The 23,685-nt window shown below is 47.2% G+C and overlaps 1 protein-coding gene and 1 long non-coding RNA gene across 4 annotated transcripts in view; one reads left to right on the top strand and one right to left on the bottom strand.

Moving 5' to 3' along the window:
- LOC136004380 (ankyrin repeat domain-containing protein 11-like) overlaps positions 1 to 17,707 on the bottom strand; it is a 203,188-nt gene extending 185,481 nt beyond the window's left edge. The window contains exon 1 of one of the 3 annotated variants that reach the window (XM_065660839.1): positions 17,385 to 17,707. The gene's annotated coding sequence lies outside the window, so the exon portion shown is untranslated. The remainder of the gene's footprint in view (positions 1 to 17,384) is intronic. The other 2 variants (XM_065660842.1, XM_065660845.1) reach the window with 2 other exon arrangements.
- LOC136004381 (uncharacterized) lies at positions 17,073 to 19,024 on the top strand. Its single transcript, XR_010608425.1, has 2 exons — positions 17,073 to 17,725; positions 18,706 to 19,024. It is a non-coding gene; the product is annotated as an uncharacterized LOC136004381 (long non-coding RNA).
- Positions 19,025 to 23,685: the final 4,661 nt, after the last annotated feature.

The following is a 23,685-nucleotide window of genomic DNA, read 5'->3' as shown; positions in this document are numbered from 1 at the left end:
ATCACTACCTGTTTATAAGCCAGTACAGAAAAAAAAAAAAAAAAAAAAAGGCTCGGTTTCTTAATACTGCATTACAGAACAAGATAGTACTTTACAGAAAGAATTGAGTAACAAGAAATAACTGAGACACCATGTGCAACTGAAAGCATCCATATGCTGGAGTAATCCAGACTAAGCCACACCTGCCTTGGGATAGCCCCACTACCTTCAGCTGTAAAATCTGCTTCCTACCACCAACTGCAGTGGACATCCCTAATGCTCACATCTGTGTTTTCTGAGCCTGAGGGCTCACAAGTGGAAGTAGATCAACAGGAAACACTAGAAGCACAGTTCAGAAGAACAGCAGCCGTGACATTGGCATTTGTGGACAGGACGGCCAAAACAGAGAGGTGCAAAATAAACCAAAAATCCACAGACAGGCAACAAATGTGACTAAGATACATCTTCACCCCCTTCCTACCTGATCTTAGCCAAGAGGAAACATTTTTTTTCTTATAAGCATGAAGAAACACTTTGGTATCACTCCAGTAGACAGAGCTCACTGCTATTAGGTGCCAGGCTTGAGGTAGAAGGGAAGGCATTTGCCTGGCTACAAGCACCACCATGAAGACACAGGCACATTAATATGAAAGCAAATCAACTTTTTATGCACAGATAAATTATAACAAGCATTTCATTGCTGTGTTTGAAGCATTTAAGATTTTAAACTGAACCATAGGAAAGCGTGTTACTAGTTAGGCTATTACAGCAAATTAAATTAAAACTGAAAATTAAGTCTAACGGACATCAAATTTAAGTAAATATATATCAATTCCGCAATCATCATAATACATGGTTCTTACAACAATACTTATGCAGAACATAAAAGCACCCTTTATAACTCTGAACATTAAGCTGAGGTACCACAGGCATCTTACAGTTTATATGAAATGCCTCTTACAAATAATCACAGTTCCTTGGGTGAGAACTGCCTCATGATTAGAGATCCATTATAAAGTCAATACATAACCCAGCTCCTGCGAGTAGTCACCACCACATCAGAATGCATTTCTGTAGCAACCAGGGAAGAAAATATAAAGCAAATTACAGTTTAATTATTCTCCATGACAATATCTGCAAGGCCGTTCTGGATAAAAATGCTTACATTCACACATGTATTTACTAAAATAAATAAAAAGCAGGCTAGAACTGCTAATGGATCATCACGCATTAAGGATCAAGAGTCTCTATCCCCCCCCCAAAATTTTAATGCATGCAGAATAAAATTCTTCAAGCTGATAGAACGGAAAACAAACCACCTCAGAAAAGTTATCTGCACATTTAGATAGAGTATACATTCTTTAAGAAACAGGTTTTGCAAAGATCTAACATGTACAGGTCTTAATGTTGTGATCCTTTAATTTTCCTGGCTGCAAACAAAGAATGTGTTTATACCTCCCCATCCCAGCAGAAAACGCTTTTGATAAGAGAAGTCACTGGGAGTATTTACAGAGACTTGACTGGAACTGAAATAGTGACTTACTTTAATCAGCTATAACTTACTTATTGAAAACTGAACAGTGCTTTATACCTCAGAATTGACGATGCTGACTCTACAGCATGGAGAGTCTTACACCTCACTGGGGTTTAAAAGCAGCACAGGTCAATAAGAACCTGTTGTCAGATACTTTTATGAAAGCCCACAGTTAAGGCTTGAAAAGGTTTGGCTACTCTCCCACCACGATCACTTGGCCTAAACAGTCCTTTTTTTAGGTAATATCTCTCTGGCTTTAAATATCTCCTGAAGCATGAGTGAATTGGAATGAGGCTCATTCAAGAGGCAGCCACTTGGGGTTTTTTAACTCACTTTGCTTGTGCCCCAAAGAAAAGCTCACAGAAAAAAGTAGGTTATAAACTAACTTAGAGTCTCTTTTCCACTCTGAAGCACCACGTTTTAAGAACAGTTTGAAATGCTGCATTGGAAAAAAGCACCCCTCTCAGCCACGTTTCAAGGTTCCCCCTGCCAAGTTCCTTTCCCATGAAAATGGTCTGCCTGTTCTGCAAGTAACACAGGTGCAGGTTTCTTAGGAAGACCCAGAAAGAGCATAAGGAACTTTTTGAACCCATTCCAGTGAGCTGGGAACACAAAGGACAGCATTCACTCCACTGGCACATCTGAACTCACTCCAAACATGCTTCCAGACCTCTGCATCCATCTCTTGCCTCCACCTACAGAACAATACTTGAATAATCATGAGGATCATAACTTTTTACAACAGTGGGAAAACTGCAATATTCTCCAAAAGTTCACTCCACCCAGCACATAAAATTGCTCACAGGTTCAAACATAAAGCCAACTACCTTCTTTGAAGTTCAACTTAAAGGTGACCTGAAAAAAAAACCGCATTAACATTTTACATAACCACCCTCGCAGACAGCATCGCTCCTTAGTCATTTCGTGCAAGTGTTGACAAAAACAAGTTAGGTCATAAAGGATCTGGGTAACAAAACTCTTTACAGGTGAGCTCAGGTTACCCACAAAAATCAAATGCACACACCACCAAATATATTCCAGTCATGCCACACTTTACCTAAGAATTGCTTGGTACAAAGCCCACAGTAGCATTACCATTATCATTTCAACCAATGTTGTCACTGATCCATGACTCCCTCCGCCTTTCTCTCTACAACCATATGCAGACTATCTCTGTACAATGCAGAGAAAACTGCTGCAATCCTTTGACTAAAAATAAATAATAAATCTGCAAACTGAACCACAGTAGCAGTTGCTAGGTTCCTTTCAAAACCTTCCCTAATTGCTAGGATTCGGTTTCTACTGAAGCTCCTTACTGCAGTGGTGAAGGGGTTGAATGTTGTTTTCACAAAAGAACTTCTAAAACCACAGGCTTCCTGCCTGCACCAGCAAGTATTTATATTCTCTGCACATATCAAATTATGCACATACACACCATCCTTGCTAGGCTTCAGGCAGATGAATCCCACCAGGCCCAGATACCTTCCCCATGACAGAGCATTTGACACTGTCCCACACAACAGAACCCAGAACTACCGAGGGAGCTTCAAGTCCTCGACAGGACCTGCCCAGGAGCCGGCAGCTCTGATGACGCGAGCCGCTGACTCACAGGGGGCAAAGCCAGGAGCAGCGGCGGGAGATTAAAACCGGGCATCACCAACCGTTGCCGGTCAATTGCTGAAGTGAGTAGCTCGAGAGAGGATGTCTTTAACACCGGAGCGGAGGAGAGATGAGCATCCAGGAGCCTCAACTCAGAGCAGGCAGAACTACCGAGGAAGCTTCAAGTCCTCGACAGGACCTGCCCAGGAGCCGGCAGCTCAGCAGATGCAAGCAGCTGACTCACAGGGGGTGGAGCCAGGAGCAGCAGCACCAGCCCTGAGTGGTTAAAAACCTGCCCAGGGATCCCGAGTGGGACGAGGCAGTTCGCCCAGGCAGGCGAGCAGGATGGTGAGCACCTGTCGTATGGCCAGGGCCCGGTCTGGGAGCTCTGAGCTGACTGCCCCCGTGGTGGCCAGCATAGGCACCCAGACAGAGCACATGACAGGAAAGGCTGCAGTGCAGACCTCGGAGTGTGGAGAATGCCTGCAGTAGTCTTGTGAGGGAAAGGTGCACGATGAGCAGGGCTGCACTCAGTGCTCCCTGGTGGAGGTCCTCCTGCAGCAGGTGGCTGAGCTACGGAATGCTATTAGCAGGCTTCAAGATGCCAGGGTAGCTGAGAGGAAGCGGGTTTGCTTGCTCCAGCCCCATACTGTGCGGGGGCCTCAAGCTTCCCCTCCAGCTCATGAAGGAAAGAAGGAGGCCACCAACCCAGGAAGTTGGGAATTAGTGACAAAGAAAAATAACAAAAGTAGGAGGAAAAGGACAATTAAAGGCAAGGGGCTTCCTCCTGAATCTGTTGTCCCAACCCAAAACGACTTAGCTGTCCTGCAGGAGACTAACCAGGAAACACACTTGCACCACAAACAGCCGGATTATGCACAGCTTAAGATCTCTACTAACACTACAAAGAAAAAGCAGCAGGTCGTACTAATAGGGGACTCCACTTTGAAAGGGGCGGAAGCACTCGTCTGTCGGCCTGACCCCATCTCGGCCAGACCCCATCTCGAGGGAAGTGTGCTGCCTACCAGGGGCACGGATCAGGGATGTTGCAGAGAGGCTGCCTGCTCCAGTAAGTTCCACAGACTATTACCCGCTCCTGGTGATCCATGTGGGTGCTAGGGATATAGATAGTAGTAGACTGGGGACCATAAAGAAAGACTACAGAGCCCTGGGAGAGGTGGTTAGGGGCTCCGGTGCTCAGATAGTCTTTTCGTCAATTCTCCAGGACACAAGGGAGGACCAAGAAAAAGCGAGGAAGACTGACCAGGTTAATAAATGGTTAAAAGGGTGGTGTCATAGTCAGGGGTTTGGGTGTCTTGAACATAAGACTGAAGTTAGTAGGCCAGGTCTACTGGGGGCTGGTGGAGCTACTCTGGTAAAGAAGGGGAAGAACAGTTTTGGTAGGAGGCTTGCCAGACTGGTCAGGGAGGCTTTAAACTAGATGTGTTGGGGGAGGGGGGCATCATTCCATCCCAACACACCCAGTCAGTTGCCAACACCTATAATAAATGCTCGCAACAATCTACATAAATTCTGGCTACTCCAGCCAAAGATTTGGATTCAATTGGAGCTCGTCACGGATGCCTCTATACAAACGCACATGGCATGGGGAACAAACAAGAGGAATTAGAGGTGTGTGCACATCTACGGGGGTATGATATAATAGGCATCACAGAAACATGGTGGGATGGCTCCTATGACTGGAGTGTTGGAATGGAGGGTTACAGGCTCTTTAGAAAAGACAGGCCTGGCAGGCAGGGAGGGGGAGTTGCCCTTTATGTTAGGGATAGGCTGAAGAGTATGGAACTCTGTCTGGGGACAGGTGAGCAGTTTACAGAGAGTTTGTGGGTCAGGGTTAAAGGGAAAACAGCCGTGGGAGACATTACTGTGGGAATCTGTTACAGGCCTCCTGATCAAGGAGAACCTGTGGATGAAGCACTCTACAGACAGATAGGAAAAACCTCACGCTCACAGGCCCTTGTTCTCATGGGGGATTTCAACCACCCTGACATCTGTTGGAACGATGGCACTGCACAGCATAAGCAATCCAGGAGGTTCCTCAATTCTGTGGAAGACAACTTCCTTCTGAAAGTAATAGAGGAGCCGACCAGGAGAGGTGCCATGCTTGACCTTGTGCTCACCAACAGGGAAGGGCTTGTTGAGAATGTGGTACTCCAGGGCAGCCTTGGATGCAGCGATCATGAGATGGTCGAATTTGAGATCCCCAGGAGAGTGAGAAGAGCGTGTAGCAAGCTCACTGCCCTGGACTTCAAAAGAGCAGATTTAGGCCTCTTCAGGAGCCTGCTTAGTAAGGTTCCATGGGATATAGCCCTGGAGGGCAGGGGGGCCCAAGACTCTTGGTTGATATTCAAGGATCACCTGCTACAAGCTCAGGAGTGCTGCATCCCAACTAGAAGGAAGTGCAGCAGAAGGGCCAGGAGACCTCCTTGGATGGATAAGTAGCTGCTGAGGAAAATTAAAAGGAAAAAGAGGCTTATAAAAAATGGAAGCAAAGACAGGCGGCCAGGGTAGCGTACAGGGATGTTGTCCGGGAAGCTAGGGACCAGGTTAGGAAGGCTAAGGCCCAGTTAGAATTTAACCTAGCCAGGGATGTTAAGGATAACAAGAAGGGATTCTACAGGTACATAGCAAACAAAAAACAGACTAGGGACAAAATAGGCCCCCTGAGGAAGCTTTCGGGAGAACTGGCTACACAGGATTTGGAGAAGGCTGAGGTTCTGAATGACTTCTTAGCCTCGCTCTTCACTGGCAAAGGCTCTGACTGCACCACCCAAGTCTTAGAAGGTAGATGCAGGGACTGTGAGAATGAAGACCTTGGGCCTACTGTAGGAGAGGATCTGGTTCGAGACCATCTTCAAAATCTGAACGCACACAACTCAGTGGGACCTGATGAAATCCATCCGCGGGTCCTGAAGGAGCTGGCGAATGAAGTTGCTAAGCCACTGGCCATCATATTTGAAAAATCATGGCAGTCAGGTGACGTTCCCGATGACTGGAAAAAGGGAAATATAACCCCATTTTCAAGAAGGGGAAAATGGAAGACCCGGGGAATTACAGACCAGTCAGTCTCACCTCTGTGCCTGGTAAAATCTTGGAGCACATTCTCCTGGATGGCATGCCAAGGCACATGAAAGACAACAAGGTGCTTGGTGACAGCCAGCATGGGTTAACTAAGGGGAAATCCTGCCTGACCAATTTGGTGGCCTTCTATGATGGGGCTACAGAATTGGTGGATAAGGGTAAAGCAATTGATGTCATCTACCTGTACTTGTGCAAAGCGTTTGACACTGTCCCACACGACATCCTTCTCTCTACATTGGAGAGATATCAATTTGATGGATGGACAACTCGGTGGATAAAGAACTGGTTGGAGGGCCACACACAAAGAGTTGTGGTCAATGGCTTGTTGTCCGGCTGGAGACCAGTAACGAGTGGTGTCCCTCAGGGATCGGTGTTGGGACTGGTCTTGTTTAACATCGTCATTGCTGACATGGACAGTGCGATTGAGTGCGCCCTCAGCAAGTTTGCCGATGACACCAAGCTGTGTGGTACGGTTGATATGCTGGAGGGAAGGGATGCCATCCAGAGGGACCTTGACACGCTTGTAAGGTGGGCTGATGCCAACCTTATGAAGTTCAACCACGACAAGTTCAGGGTCCTACACCTGGGTCGGAGCAATCCCAGGCACACCTACAGGTTGGGCAGAGAAGAGATTCAGAGCGGCCCTGCGGAGAAGGACCTGGGGGTGCTGGTCGATGAGAAAATGAACATGAGCCAGCAGTGTGCACTCGCAGCCCAGAAAGCCAACCGTATCCTGGGCTGCATCAAAAGGAGCGTGACCAGCAGGTCAAAGGAGGTGATCCTGCCCCTCTACTCTGCTCTTGTGAGACCTCACCTGGAGCATTGCGTACAGTTCTGGTGTCCTCAACATAAAAAGGACATGGAACTGTTGGAACAAGTTCAGAGGAGGGCCACGAGTATGATCAGGGGACTGGAGCACCTCCCGTATGAAGACAGGCTGAGAAAGTTGGGGCTGTTCAGCCTGGAGAAGAGAAGGGTGCATGGGGACCTCATAGCAGCCTTCCAGTATCTGAAGGGGGCCTATAGGGATGCTGGGGAGGGACTCTTTGTCAGGGACTGTAGTGACAGGACAAGGGGTAACGGGTTCAAACTTAAACAGGGGAAGTTTAAATTGGATATAAGGAGAAAGTTCTTTCCTGTTAGAGTGGTGAGGCACTGGAATCGGTTGCCCAGGGGGGTTGTGAATGCTCCATCCCTGGCAGTGTTCAAGGCCAGGTTGGATGAAGCCTTGTGTGGGATGGTTTAGTGTGAGGTGTCCCTGCCTATGGCAGGGGTGTTGGAACTATATCATCTTGAGGTCCTTTCCAACCCTAACTATTCTATGATTCTATGATAAGTGGACTACTCGGTGGATAAAGAACTGGCTGGATAGCCGCATGCAAAGAGCTGTGGTCAACAACTCACTGTCCAGCTGGAGACCAGTAACAAGTGGTGTTCCTCAGAGATCCATGTTGGGACTGATCTTGTTCAACATCTTTGTCAGTGACATGGACAGTGCGATTGAGCATGCCCTCAGCAAGTTTGCTGATGACATCAAGCTGTGTAGTTCAGTTGATATGCTGAAGGGAAGGAATGCCATCCAGAGGGACCTTGACACGCTTGTGAGGTGGGCTGATGCCAACCTTATGAAGTTCAACCATGCCAAGTGCAAGCTCCTACACCTGGGTCGGAGCAATCCCAGGCACAACTACAAACTGGGCAAAGAAGAGATTCGTCGCAGCCCTGCAGAGAAGGACTTGTGGGTGCTGGTCGATTAGAAAATGAACATGAGCCAGTAGTGTGCGCTCACAGCCCAGAAAGCCAACTATATCCTGGGCTGCATCAAAAGGAGTGTGACCAGCAGGTCGAAGGAGGTGATCCTGCGCCTCTGCTCTCAAGACCTCACTTGGAGTATTGTGTACAGTTCTGGTGTCCTCAACATAAAAAGGACATGGAACTGTTGGAACAAGTCCAGAGGATGGTCACGAGGATGATCAAGGGACTGGAGCACCTCCCATATGAAGATAGGCTGAGAAAGTTGGGGCTGTTCAGCCTGGAGAAGAGAAGGCTGCCTGGAGACCTCATAGCAGCCTTCCAGTATCTGAAGGGGGCCTATAGGGATACTGGGGATGGACTATTCATTAGGGACTGTAATGACAGGACAAGGGGTAACGGGTTAAAACTTTAACAGGGGAAGTTTAGATTAGATATAAGGAAGAAATCCTTTACTGTAAGGGTGGTGAGGCACTGGAATGAGGTGCCCAAGGAGGTTGTGAATGCTCCATCCCTGGCAGTGTTCAAAGCCAGGTTGGACAGAGCCTTGGGTGGTATGGTTTAGCATGAGGTGTCCCTGCCCATGGCAGGGGGGCTGGAACTAGTCGATCTTAAGGTCCTTTCCAACCCTAACTATTCTATGATTCTATGTACCCCACTTCCTACTTATGTGCTCCCACATCCTTTTGCAGAGAACTGGGTTACTGTGTCAAAATGCACCCACATCAGAACAGTCACTTTTTCTGTAAACACAAGCAAATGCATGCTAACATGAAGTAGAACTCTAGAGCAAGCCAGGCAGCCCGCAGCTCCCATGCTCCAGCAAGCAGCAGGAGGTTCAGGGGGAAGCCAGTCTGCTATGGAATACTAAGCATACAACACTGCCAGCAGACCTCCCATGCACCCTTCTCTACTACAAACAGTATCAAGTAAATTAGCACCAGATGTACACGCTAACAGCCCTGAAGAGTCTCTCCAAAGGATTCTTGTGTATTTCAATTACCTACACCACTCTTACGGATTAAATTCTGCCTACAACTATTACTGGTCATGTCATGAAAAGGAGACCCATCATTCATATCCAGGACAAATCCATAAAAGAGAAAGCTTCAAAGAGCTGATCTAACCAGAGACAACAGCTAGTCACAAGGATGCTGAAGAGGTAACAAGCTATCAGCAGTACACACAACAGCAGCCCCAATGCTAACAGCACCCCAAACTCTTATCCCTGGCAGAAGTCTCCACACCCCAGATCCTTCACCTCGATGCTACCACAGCTTCACTCCATTTTTCAAGCACTTCCCTCCTAACACATGAAAACAAGGCCCAGATCTCGAGAGGGAGATGAAGATGCAGGGTGATCTCAGAGAAAAGAAAAGCAAGAACAGATGGAAGGGAACATCAAAAGACAGATGGGCTAAAATGAGAGACAAGAATCCTGGATGAGGAAGACCAAAGTGAGAGCAGAACACCAAGCATAACCTCCATCAGATTAGGCTTCTGGGAAGAAGGAGGGACAGACAGAAGGGAGAAGAAATATTATGGTGGGTGAAGTAGGGGAAGCTAGCAGACAGAACAGACTGCAGAAATAAATTCAGCATTTCAAGACTAAAACCTGTAGCCTTCTAAGGAGCACTACTCAGCACACCAGGAAAAAGCCACAAAGTTGACTTCTCTTCTGATCTCTTTTCCTCAGATGAGGATTAACTCAAAGGCAACTCAGTTCTCACCACATAATGAGTTTAAAACTCTGGTACAAGCACCAATCACAGGGGAAGGCAATTTAATTTGCCACCATCACCCACAACAGATAACAGCCCTGAGTAATGCAGGGCACCTCAAATCCCAGTTAGAAAGCCAGAAGCCTTCTGGGCTGCTAGCAAAACGGAGAGCATCAAACAGATCAGACCAAGACAGTTATAGCACAGGTCCCAGACATGTGCCCAGAGACAGGCCACAGCAAGGAAGGAAGCTAGAGAAGATATAGCAGTTATCAGCTATCCTCATTTCCAAAACTAGCTTATTCTCACATGTCCTTTCTTGAGTGGTAGGACAAGAAACCACACAAGCTAGAATAAAAAGATCAACGTTCAAGGAGAACAGGCTTTCCTCTTCAAACCTGGCTAGCACATTCAATGCTTAAGACTGCTCAGAAAGGTAAACTTCTACACACAAAAATACCCAGCCTTGCTTGTTACAGACAAACAATCCAGCTTGGATAAATGTAGCTGCCTGTGCCTAGCTGCAAGATGAAACCAAGGAGACAGCTAGTTATGGGAAGCAGCCAAACACCGTAACTAGAGTTAGAGCTCACCCAGTGGTATTTAAACAACTGTAGCCCAGCCATGAGCAGGATGCTAGCTTCCCCCATACAGCCCCTCCCTTTCCTGCATCCATCTGTAGCTCTTCCCAGCATCGGCATGGCTAATCTCATCCATCTATCTAAAGATATAACAATAGCAGTACTTTATAAATAGGCTTACATCTTCAGTCCATGCAAGGCCTGACGCAATGGTCAGAGCAGCAAGCACTGTGCATTGTTACAACAGTGACATTTCACAATCCCCAACAGCCTGCAGAACATGGAAAATAACAGACTGAAATTGTAAAGTCTACCCAAAAAGATTACTGTTTTTCACAGGATAAGTTCACTGCCACAGTCAGCAGGATACTAGATCTGTTAGCTCCTCCCGGCCAAAGGCAGCTATCAGGAGACCATTACCAACGGAAAGCTTCTCGGAACTTTATCTAGCTCCTCCTGGATCTAACAAGCCTGCAGAAAACCCAGCTACTTACCAGTAATTTGGAGCTCCTAGTACAACTTGCTTACACAGAGTGGGTCATAGGATAGGCTGAAAGGTGTAAGCAGGATATCGTTTTATGGCTCTGAACTCCTGCCCAGATAAGCTGATAAGACTGCTCAAGGAGAGAGTAACACTTTCATGTGTGCTGTATTTAAAATGAAGATGCACCATGAACTGCAGTTAAACATTTTATATTTAATAATGAATTTTCCATTCACGTTATTTTCTATTTAATGGGGTTTTTTAGGAGTTCTTAATTACACATCCTTTCATTTCCTATCAAGATACTCAGAGTGGCACACTATTTCAAACACTAGCTCTCCAGTCACTTGCTGCACAGGCTGTCAAGCCTTCAGGGACAGGCTGCCTCAGGATTGCGGTGAATTTTTCGGAGGGTAACATTACCCTTACTAGCCATGCCCGTGACACAATTTTAGCAGCTTTATGCTGCTCTGAAGGCAAATTCCTTTTTACTTTTTCTATACTGCAAAGCTGTCAGTCTTAAAAAAAAAAAAAATAATAATAAAAAAAACACTTTGCAGAGGTGGCTTGTTCAGTGTTTGCTTCCCCTCCCTCCTCCCTTGATTACCCACAGCCATTTAACCACCCCACCACAACACCCTGCAGATGTTGCATCCCCAGCTGAGGACCTGAAGCCAACTCAAATGAGGATTGCCTTAATTTTCTCAGAGCAAATCCAAAACACAAGAGGAAAGGAGATGCTTTCTCCCTGTTCATAAGTGAGAAAAACACTGGTTCCCTCAGTACTTAGTTAAGATAAAGCTTCTTTTACACATACTGAAGTTTTCTACCCTTTCTACTTTCAAAGCCTGTAAATTTTATAACTAAAGCTGCAGGAATGCATTTTAGTCACACATGAACCCAGTACAAGCACTCTTGCACTTACCAGCAGAATATTTCAATGCTTCCACAACATATCGAAAGATGTAAACTTTGGTTTACTAATACAAATGCAATATACAATCAATAGCTTGCTCCTGCCACTGCAGGAAATACTCATCAGATGAGTTTGGTTTTCTTAGAGACAGGGGAAGAAAGGCTGTCTACAGATTTTGAGAGAATAATTCAATGCATGAGCGCCAAGGGCAGTACTGCACACATCCATATGGCAGGGACAATGTAAACCGTAATATATGCTTCACATCACCACCCTGACAGTGCCTTCAACAATGCAGAAGGTAGAGGCTGCTCACTGGGGAAGCCTCCCCACCACAACCCTTATGGCCATCAACCCTGCAGCTGCACTCGTTTCACACCCCCAAAATTAACTGTACAGACAGACACCCCCCTGCCCCGCTGTCCTATTTTGGTGGCAATTTGGTAATTTTTCTACATGCTGCAGTCTGGGGAAAACATTCAAGAATCAAAAGGAAGAATTTTGGAGCCTAAAATACCCAATATAATTAACTGCACTTTCTAACCAGATTATTTCCTTTCCTGACCCCAATTACTCCTTCAGTTTATTAAAGAGAACTCATACACAGAAATGTTAACACCCTAAAGAGTCACATAAACAGAAAAAAAGTCTGAGGGCACCATTATAAACAGAGTTAATAGAACTCAATGATTGGAAATGGATCTTGAAAGCTGTCAGATCAAAGCAAGGTCTTTCTCATGCAAGGACTGCATTACCCTTGGAGCCACAGAGCTATAAAAGTACTTTGCTCAAGTAAGTTCAGAACAGCAGCATGTCATCTATCAAAAGGTACAAAGTTTTTATGGGATTAACCATACCACATACAGCATAAAAATTAGAACAGCTTTTTAAAAGCGCTCAGCTGACAGAGACTACACAGACCAACATGTGAGCCTGCTGTCTTCACACATGCAACATGCTGAACAAATTTTTTCACTGCTATTAGCACTTAAGCTGCTTTTTATATTTTTTTAATACATGCTTCTAAAAGATTACAAATTGGCATCACCTTTAACTATCCACAGATGAAGCCTGCACCACCACCACCCAGGCTCAGCCAAATTAAGATTAAATACCCAACAGTTGCACTAGAAAATACACCAGAAAACACTGGTTCTCGCATAGCCTTAGAAATTCCAGGTACAGCTGAATACCCTCCAGAGCAGCCTCCAGACCACTGGCGCCAATAGCTTCTTCCCCTCCTTGCAGTAGGATACCGAAGACAGCATTTTGCCCAAGCATATTAAGGCTCTGGCTGCACAAGCCCATACAGTTTAGGATGCCTGTGATTTCAGATAATTGGCTACACCAGCTTTTCCTTTAACATTCCTGAGAGTATTTTTACAACCATGCATCAGTGACATACAAATTACATACGACTTGGCGGAGAATTTCAGCACCCTGCACCCTCGGAAAAAGCAGCTCTCTCCATGCTGATCCCCCTTGCAGGAAAAAGAAAATATTTAAAAGCCACATACAAATCATTCCTGTAAAGTGTCGTGCAGACTGGTTTAAATTAGATGGGGTAAAAATACATGCGAGTTTATCACAAAACACTGAAATCTCTGCTATGGAGACACCAGTTTCTCTCCACAGCCTTTTACAACTAAAATACCTAGTTCTGACTCACCACAGAGGGAGCAGACAAGCTGCCTTTACTAGAGGCCCATCAAGGAAATATGATTAGAATAACAACCACCATGTAAATATTTCCAAGTATTATTTGCTTCACTACAGGAAAGCAATAGTACCTGTCACTACTTGCTATGTATCTACCACCATTAAATCTTAATACCAAGGAAGAATTTCAATCCATGAGGCAGACAGTCAAGCCTGAAATTCAGGTGTTGCTCAAGAGGAAGAGGGGCTAAACTCAGGAGGGAGCCTCACTCACTCATTTCAGAAAATGTAACTAACCAGCATTTCCTTCCCTCAGAGGATTTCTTAACTGGGACATTTTGATTACTCAGTGAAGACTTAAGTCACAACACAACATATTCCACTCCCCTCCCCCCCCCCCCCCCAAAAAAAAAAGCTTGTAGGAGATTCAAGCACTACTTAAAAAATACTGCCATTTCTTCACAGTAACTTAAAGCTCTTCTTCATTTTTGCCTTAGTCACTGTGTATCTAAAACTAACTGAAACCAAGACTCCCCATCCCATGGGAGTCCACAAAATCCTGGCATTGTTCCTATACTTGAGACACTTCATTATTACAGATTATTACCTTCATTTAATATATAGAGAAGCAGGAGGTAATAAAAATTAAAAAAAAAATTCATACAAAACACATCCAAAAGCCACAACAAAGACAGTACAGATTAAACGCTGTAAAGATATACTAGTCAGGAGCCTTCCTTTGAAATATCTGCAGGAAACACTGCTATCACACAGCCATGTTACAATTACACAGTTAAAATAATCGCCACCAGTCATGAGCAGTCCATCTGGTTTACAGAACAGGAGCACTGCTGGTACAGTATTGATTAACACGACTAGTCTTTACTGACCCTAGAGAAATACATTTGTCTGCTCTACTAAACAGCAGAAGAACACTGCATGACACTGTGAGATGCTTTGGTTTGTTTAGAAGTGGTTTTGGGAACTTAGTTGGTGAAAGCATAAGTAGAAAATAAAATAACTTTAAACAGGTTGTCAACCACACACAAAAGAAGAAATTAAGCCCAGCACTCTGCTGAAGGGTTTTTTGTTTTCAGGGATTTTTTTGAGTTTTCTTCCCCCATCCAAAGTCTGAGAAAGCGGTATTCCATTCAGGTAAAACATCCTAAAAACAAAAAGTAGCACATTTAAAAAAATCATTTTACCCTGAGCCATAGGTTGGGCTTTTTTTTTTTTTCTAAAAAAAAAAAAAAAAAGGATAGGGACAAGAGTTCCTTTTTAAAAGCAGAACTGAACAGTAAAACCAATTGTGAAACACTAAGTGTAACATCTCCAGCTCCCAGCCTGTCAAGGCAGCACATGCTTCCACGACCAGGGCTCTTGTCATCAGCTGAGAGCAGAAATAAGGAAAAACCAGGCGGGAACTGATCCAGTCAGAGGGCAGAAATCAAAGGGCTTGCACATGCTCCAACTCCAACACATTGTTCACTGTGTGAGCAACACGGTCTGCTGTGAATTTCACAAACCAAACCCTCAGCACTTACTCAGACAAGTCTGAACATGATGCAAGTCCCTGCTAGCCCAACAATACAGGTACATAGCAAACCCCACAGAGGCCCCCAAGACCACCCTTTTCCAGTGAGGACACAGACAAGACAGGCCCTGGCAAGTCTTACCCCTTCCTGCTAGTGCAGGAATCCTTTAGGACTGACAAGTTCTCCTAGAAGCAAAGGGACCTGGAGCATCTCTTTATAAAAAGAGCTGAGGTCCACAAACCCCAGACACAACTTGGCAAGAGCAGACACAGGGATAGACATGGTAGCACAGACATGGCTCAGCCTTGGGAACAGACACAGGAAGACCATGAGGGTAACTGTGCTTCGGGAACAGCTTGAACAGAGCCCTGAGTGCACACCCACAGGCACAGACCACCCCTCAGATGGAGATCGCCCACCAAGGGAGCTTCCCACAGGAAAAAAACAGGTAACACAGCTTCAGGGTAATGCTTTGCAAAGAAACAAGGTGCCCGAGTTTCCCTGCCAAGACACAGAAGGCAGTACAGGTCTCGCACCACGCAACATTTTAAGCCTTTCCACCATAACCATTTAAAAGTGCTCAAACACACACCTTTAACTGCCAATAAATCAGTAAATCAATTGATAAAATGCCAACTTTAAGTTAATCAAGTCAAATACTTAGTTCCTGGTAGAGCGCACACACACAAGAATGTATCAATGCCATTTGAAAACGGGCAAGAGTAAATCTGTTTCCTCTCCATGACTCCATGGAGTGGTGCCATCCCCGTTCCCCCCCACCAAAAAAAAAAAGGAAATAATTGGAGTGATTATACAAAAACATTCCATTTTATGAACAAACCAGAAAAAAAAGGAGAAATACATTTAATTCCAAGTTCCTTGAATTTATATAAATCTCAGAAAAGCACACAGCCACTACAAAGCATTAAATTCACAAGATGTTTTCAGCTAAATATCTTTACCTGCACAGGAAAGGAAAAAATATATATAAAATTAATTGGTCTATATCCAATTTCAGAAGCCATCTCAGGAAGGAACTTTGCTTCAAGAGCTGCCTGGAATTTGTTCTCTGCCTATAGGGCCATGTCCCCAGTGATAAGAGAGTACTTTGGGTACAAAACCAGGAGGGCAGAAGAACCCTTTCCTGCAACTGGATATCAAAACACATTTCCAAGCCTGGAGTAGAGACCAACCCATAAACATACCAACTCCTGTGCCTCAATGAAGAGGCTGGTTCTGAACCTGCACACACACTCCCTGGCAGGACAGCTGCTCTCTCTGGGAAAGGGCAAAGGACATCAAGGGCTCAGCTCATCCCAGCTCCTTTTTGAGGCAAGGGCTGGGGGGGGAGAGCAACGATTTGCCTTTCTAAACATGCAATCAATCTACCCGATAGGGAGAGGTTAATTCTGGACTGCAGAAGTGCAACTGCTTTGGACTGGGATTTCCCCCCCATCTTCTTTCTTCTCTTCACTAAAGGGCAAAGGTGTCAAGCAGCCCCTCCCCGGCACACAAAGGCTTCTCCAAGTAGAAAAATACCAAGCAATTTAAAGATTAAACTATAAAATAAATAAATAAACACGGATCAGTCAGGCTGGCTGGCGGCAGCTCAGTTCAGCTCCATCCTCTGCGCATACACACGCAGGGCTAACGCCTACCCAGGGATGATGAAATAGGAAACGGGAACTACCATTTCAGACAACTTTTGGTCTTGCTCCTCCCTGCACAGCACTCATCCCAAAACGTACGCTCCCCTCCCACCTCCCCCACCACACCTCGGCGTCCCCCCAAAAAACAGGGTGGATATAGGGGGACACAGACACCCGCGTTTCTCCTGCTCTCTCATGCGCCCCACCGCCCCCATAAGCCTCCATAGCCCTAAACGTTCGCCAGCCCCCGAGCTCTCTCTGCAGCTCCCCCCAACCCCCACACACATCAGCCACTCCAAAACCAAAGCACACACACCAGCCCCCCCCCCCCGCCGCCGCCCTCCTCACCTCAGCGAGGCCCCTCAGCCCCCTCCCAACCCCCTGCCCCCCCAGGCCCCCTCCCAGCGCCTCCGCCCCCACTCTCCCCAACCCTTTCTGACCCTGATCTCCCTCTCCACTCCCCCACAGTCCCCGCATCCTCTTCTCACCCTCAGTACGCCGCTTCCTCCCCACAAGCCAACCCCGCACTACCCTCACCCCACAGCCCCATAGTCTTCCCCCAGCCGCTTCCGGTGCCACCTCTCTGGACCCTTCTACCCTCACGCCCTCAACTCCCCCCTGTCCCGGTGCCACTCACCCCCACCTAGGCCACCCCTCTCCTCCCACACGAGGCCGCAGCAGCCCCTTCTCCCGCCCCAAGCTGGGCCCCGCTCCCTGGGCACGGGCACGGCCCCGGCCGCCGCTTCTCCCGCCCCAAGCTGGGCCCCGCTCCCTGGTCACGGCCCCGGCCGCCCCTTCTCCCGCCCCAAGCTAGGCCCCGCTCCCTGGTCACGGGCATGGGCATGGGCACGGCCCCGCCTCGCTGCCCCTTACCTCAGCAGGCCGAGGGCAGCCTCGCGGGGGAGCGCGGTTTGCGGAACTAGCGGCAGGGGCAGCGACGCTTCCCGGCCGCATACTCCATAACCCCACCGCGCTCAACCTTGGCTAGCAGGGCTGATCTGCAGGGCTCCTTCGCTCCCTGCCTGACGACCAACCGACCACCGATCAGACGCCACTACTCATTGGCTCACCGTATCGTCACACCCCATTGGCGGAACACAGACTGAAGAAAGGGGGGAAAAAAAAGAAGGGGAGGGAGATGAACCACGGCGTTACAGCATTCCACCTCCCGCCGCGCGCGAGGGCCGCCGGAAGTAGAAACGCCGACGTGCCTTGTGAGTCCATTGGTGGGGGTTGTAGAGGTCACGAGCGTGGCGGCGCTTCCGGGTGGGTTTTGCGGCTGTGACGGGAGGTGCTGTGTGGAGCTTCCTCGTAGGATGGTGGTGGGGTTAGTTCTATCTCTTCCTGTGTTCTCCGATCCCTGCCCGAGCCCCTGGCTGCCCTCCCCCAAGGGTCTCTCCACCGGTCGGCTAAATCCGACTACCCTTCCCCGCGGTCCCGGCGCAGCCGAACCGCTCTCTGCTCTTCAAGTGTAGTCCCCACCGCGCCTCCGGTGCTTGTCCCCGGTGTGTGTGGGACGCCGTCAACGGGAGCTCCCAGGTTTTAAAAGGTAGCAGCAGGTAGCATTTGCCCACTGACATGCTTGAAAATCTGCAGCCTGAAAGGAGATTGTAGTGAGGTGGGGTCGGTCTTTTTTCCCCAAGTAGCAAGTGATCTGACAAGATGCAATGGCCTCAAACTGCACCAGGGGAGATTTAGATTGGATATTAGGAAAAATATCTTCACCAAGAGAGTGATCAGGCATTGGAACAGGCTGCCCAGATAGTGGTGGAATCATTGTCCCTAGAAGCGAAACCGTGTAGATGAGGTCCTTAGTGACATAGTTTATTGGTGGTCTTGGCAGTCCTGGAGGAGCAGTTGGAATTGATCTTAAAGGTTTTCTTCAACCCGGTTGAAAATCGGTGGTGGGGTAACACGCTGGCCTGTGAAATAGCAGTGGTGTCAGGTGTGGGTCTGCTGCTCCTGGGGTACTGGCTGCTCAGGCTGGGGTGGGTACGGGGAGACTGTGGGTGCCTCATTACTGTGCCACTTGTCTGGGAAACACTGGGCATAGGCTTAATGGTTTGATCCCACCTTCATCCCAGTGCTGGGAACAGACACCAGCACTACAAATCGCCTGGTGATTTGGGGCCAAATTTCTTAATTGTGTTCTCATTAAAAGGGCTTGATGCCAAATGTTTGCTTTCACTTTCAGAAGAGGCTTCTCTTGGAAGTCACCTACATGAAACATTTTTCGTGCACCACTGCTGCAGGAGAGAAGTGAATGAGTCACACAGGATGGGGTCCAGGCTGGTTGGACCAATTGGCACAGTGCTCGTGCTGTCCTTTGTCCCTCAGGGAAGGCTGTGAGTGTGGCAACTCCACCAGGTCCAGGCAGTCACCACCAGACAGAGAAGGCGCAGCAGAACAGGCCATGCTCCTTCGTGGCCCTGGGATGGGTCTCTTGCTCCTGACTGGCTGCAGCAGTTGTGCCTGGGTTTATTTTCTTTAAAGTGCTAATTTCGTAATACCAAGAGGGTTTTGTGTGGGTTTACTTCCAGGGTCTCTCCTAAACAGCCAAACTCATGGCTCTCCATATGAGGATAGTGGACAAGCCTCCTGCCTTTGTCCTGCTGGGATTGGGGCAGTGGCAGAATTGACTGTGCTGCACAGGCAAGTGGACACGTGACAGCTCAGCTCCTGCACTAGAGAAAACTCAGCCAGTGCCTGTCCTGCCTGGCTGTGGCTGTGCTGCAAACCCCAGTAAGGTTGCCATATCTCCTCCCAGCAGTCGCTCTGTTCCCACTGTTGTGTTTTAAACAAAGTCAGCCATAAATCATGCAGTTGTTCACACACTCCCCCCCCTTCTTGCCCTCCCCCTACACCCAGAGGGACGGAGAGGATAATTGAAAAGAATGCAACTCCCATGGGTTGAGATAAGAACAGTTTAGTAACTAAGGTATAACACAAATCACTACTACTACCACCACCAATAATAATAATGATAAAGGAAATAACAAGGGAAGAGAATACAACACCTCAACACCAGCCGACCGATAACTTGCCTAGCCCCACCCGACCGAGCACCAACCCATACCTCATCCAACCCTGCAGTGAACTAGCCCTTCCGGGTAACTCTCCGTTACATCTGGGGCATGATGTGCTGTGGTATGGAATACTTCTTTGGTCAGTTTGGGTCAGGTGTCCTGTCTCTGCTTCCTCCCAGCTTCCCCTCCTCCCTGGCAGAGCATGAGGCTCAGAAAGTCCTTGGCCAGACCAAACATTTGAGCAGCAACTAAAAACATCAGCGTTATCAGCACTATTCCCAGGCTGAAAGTCAAAACACAGTGTTGCACCAGCTACTAAGAAGGAGAAAAATAACTGCTACTGCTGAACCCAGGACACCCACCCATTGTGTTTGTGCTCTCCAGCACTAAGGTAATGCCAAAATTTCTGGTGGATCCTGTTATTTGCACACAGCTACCCATGCCTGAGTTAATCATGACCCTTCTGCAGAGTAGGAACACATCTGTGCCAGAGCCCCCTCATGTCACCCATGTAAACCAAGCGCTGTGGTTTTCCCTGGGGGAGAGCCCTGTTCATGGAGTTGAACTTCACAGTGAGTACAAAATGGGGGCGTGTGTGGTCTTTGTTTTGGTGGTTGAGGATGGGGAATCAGGAGGTGGCAGCTCTACCATAACCTTGGCAGTAATTGTTAGGGGGGTTTAACCACCTGTTTCCAGGAGGGTGGCCTATAACTACAATTGCTTTTTTGGCATTCACAATTCCACTTTGAGTCACACATTTGGCAGCCTAAAGGATTTCTCTTGTGCACTGGGGATGACAGTAGTCCCCAGAAGAATCTCTTTGCTGGTCTCAGTGGTGATGGAGGAGTAGCTCAGGAACACGTATCTGACTTTGCTGTTAAATAACAGCATGAGAGATTTATCCTGAGCCTGTTAAGCTGGTCCTGTGCTCTACTTAGGCTTACTCTTTTTATCTCTGCCCATCTTCCTTCTCCTCTGTCAGGCCTCTTAAACCAGTCAAAAGAAAGGTTGTTGGGGCTTTTTTGTCCTCCCTTCCATTAAGCTTCTTGTCACACTCCTCTGAAAACACTGCAAGTAAGTGTTTGCCTCTCTGGGGCCTCTAAGCAAGTAGATGAGAGGGGAAATGTATTTTTTCATTTCCTAAATATAGTTGGCTGTAACTGCCTCCTTGGCAGCCTTGAATGTCATCCAGGTCAAAGATCCAGTGTTGGGGAGGAAGTTAAATCATTTTTATGTCATCCTGACCTTTTTCCACTTGAAGGCAATAGTGTGGACAGTCAACTGATTTCAGGGAGGGATGTTAAAAGCACTTGGTAGAAGAAAGCTAACAGCAGGAGCGGGGGGGGGGGGGGGGGGGATATATGATTCCAGTTGGGAGTGTTTTGTTGATTTTTAAGTGAGAATTCTGTGATGAGGGTCTTCAGCCTGCTTGGGTTCATTACCCTGAGGTGGCTTTTGCTCCTTGCAATGTAATTGCAATACTTAAGAGGAAAAAGAAAATGCCCCAACCTATAGTTAATTGTTGAGCATCTTTATCCTGCAGTAGAGCTCTCAAATCCTAAAATAAAACAAATGCTGTGCTGAAGAAAGAGAACACTGCATGAGGGCAGAGAAATTAGGCCACTTGGGAAATGTGCTCAGGCCTATTCCTGTCTGTCATGGCAAACTGAAGGGACACTAATTTGGGGAAGGAGCTCAGTGACCCTTTGGTCCTTGCTCTGTTTCTCTTCCCCTGTCTCGCTCTGGACATGGCATCTGTGCCCGCTGCTCACCTCCTTTTGCAACTTCAAGATAAACATATCCATCTCTGCTTCAGCCAAGCTCCCTTAAAGCTCTACAGCAACTCTCTCATGGTGGAAGGAACAATTATGTCAAGCATAAGGTCAAAACTACCCATCTGTGCTCACGTGGGTGCAGTTCTCTGCTGATTCAGCTCCTCTCAGGATGTAAAGATGGGAATCTATTTTTAATACATGAGACAACATGTGATTTATGACTATTACAGTCACACATTAGGGTAAATCCTGTGTGACCAGTCAGGTGCCAACATCAGAGGTCAAGAGAATAAAACTTTAGAAGAACTTTGATTAGAAGAACCTTTAAGCTTGGCTCATGTTTTAATTGGTGTCATCTATTAACATTTTGAAGAGAGATGGTTTTGGCAAACAAAGCGGCTATTTAGAAAGCCAGCAAGAAGTACAGCTGATGCTCTTGGTACTGCAGCAGAAGCCTCCCCAACTCTGTACACAATCTCATTTTCTTAAAACTAATTTTAAGCCATCCTTGTTGTTTGGTGGTTATTGTTAAAGGACAACTCCAACTTAAAACAAACCCTTCTTCCTGTGATGCCATTAAGAAATAAAAGGCTGGGCTTCCACCTGCTTTATAATGAGGTGGTTGCTCACAGCTCCATGAGATGTGATTAAGTAATGAGGCTAAACTAAAGCAACAGCTCGCTCTTACCAAAATCAGCTGCCTTTTGAAGGTTTAACTCCTCACTGCAGCCCACAGTGTGACCAGTGGTGGCCCAGCAGCAGAGCCACTGAAGCAGGACCTGGATTAGTTCCTGTGCTCCCTCACACCATCAGTCTGACTAGGCAGCAGTATTTTTGGACCCCTCAAAGCTCTGAGCTGCTCTTCTGGGTAGTAAGTCTATTTACATGGTTACTTGCAGGACAGACCCTATGCTCATGTGAATAGTAAGTCCAGAGAGCTTTGGGCCTCCTGCATCCCTAGAGGAGGACATTTTCCCAGGGTAGTGGTCCCCTGCTGCTGGATAAAATGCCTTGTATTGATGTTCTAGACGTGACCTCATGGCAGTCCTGTTCTAATTACTGTTTTTATGATTCCTAATGACCAGCTTTAGGTTTCTTAGCCTGCTTATGGATTTCAGGGGTGTGGAGTGACAGTTGCTCACTTGGAACTTACTGACCTCCACCAGTCTGTGGGGTTTGGAGATGACTTCAGCCATCTCCTGCACATGGATAGATTCCTGGTCTTCTCCTGCAATCTGCACACTTCAGCAGCTCTCCAGGGAATGCACTCCCATGGAGCAATCTGTTCATTCATGGTCTTTGAGTCAAAAACAAGCTGTTTCCCTCCTCCTGTTCTACTGCTGCAAGCCAAGCTGAGAGGTACTCATGTCGCTCAGAATCATAGAAAAGTGAGGGTTGGAAAGGACCTTAAGATCATCTAGTTCAACCCCCCTGCCATGGGCAGGGATACCACACACTAAACCATCCCACCCAAGACTCCGTCCAACCTGTTCCAGTGCTTCACCACCCTCACAGTAAAGAACTTCTTCCTTATATCTAACCTAAACTTCCCATGTTTAAGCTTGAACCAGTACCCCTTGTCCTATCACTACAGTCCCTAATGAAAAGTCCCTCCCCAACATCCTTATAGGCCCCCTTCAGATACTGGAAGGCTGCTATGAGGTCTCCACGCAGCCTTCTCTTCTCCAGGCTGAACAGCCCCAGCTTTCTCAGCCTGTCTTCATACGGGAGGTGCTCCAGCCCCCTGATCATCCTTGTGGCCCTCTAGACTTGCTCCAACAGCTCCATGTCCTTCTTATGTTGAGGACACCAGAACTGTACACAGTAATCCATGTGGGGTCTCATGAGAGCAAAGGGGCAGGATCATTTCCTGTGACCTGCTGGTCACGCTTCTTTTGATGCAGCCCAGGATACAGTTAGTTTCTGGGCTGTGAGCAAACACTGCCGGCTCATGTTAAGTTTCTCATCAACCAGCACCCACAAGTCCTTCTCTGCAGGGCTGCTCTGAATCTCTTCTTTGCCCAATCTGTAGCTGTGCCTGGGATTGCTCCGACCCAGGTGTAGGACCTTACACTTGGCTTGGTTGAACTTCATGAGGTTGGCATTAGCCCACCTCACAAGTGTGTCAAGATCCCTTTGGATGGCATCCCTTCCCTCCAGCGTATTAACTGAATCACATAATTTAGTGTTGTAAGCAAACTTGCTGAAGGTGTCCCCAATCCCACTGTCCATGTTGTCGACAAAGATGTTGAACATGATCGGCCCCAACACCAATCCCTGAGGGACACCACTTGTTACTCATCCCCAATTAGACATTGAGCCACTGACCACAACTCTTTGCATGCAGCCATCCAGCCAGTTCTTTATCCACCA

Source organism: Lathamus discolor, chromosome W (assembly GCF_037157495.1).
Source record: "Lathamus discolor isolate bLatDis1 chromosome W, bLatDis1.hap1, whole genome shotgun sequence".
Classification (NCBI taxonomy): domain Eukaryota; kingdom Metazoa; phylum Chordata; class Aves; order Psittaciformes; family Psittacidae; genus Lathamus; species Lathamus discolor.
This window is presented reverse-complemented; position numbering and strand designations above follow the sequence as displayed.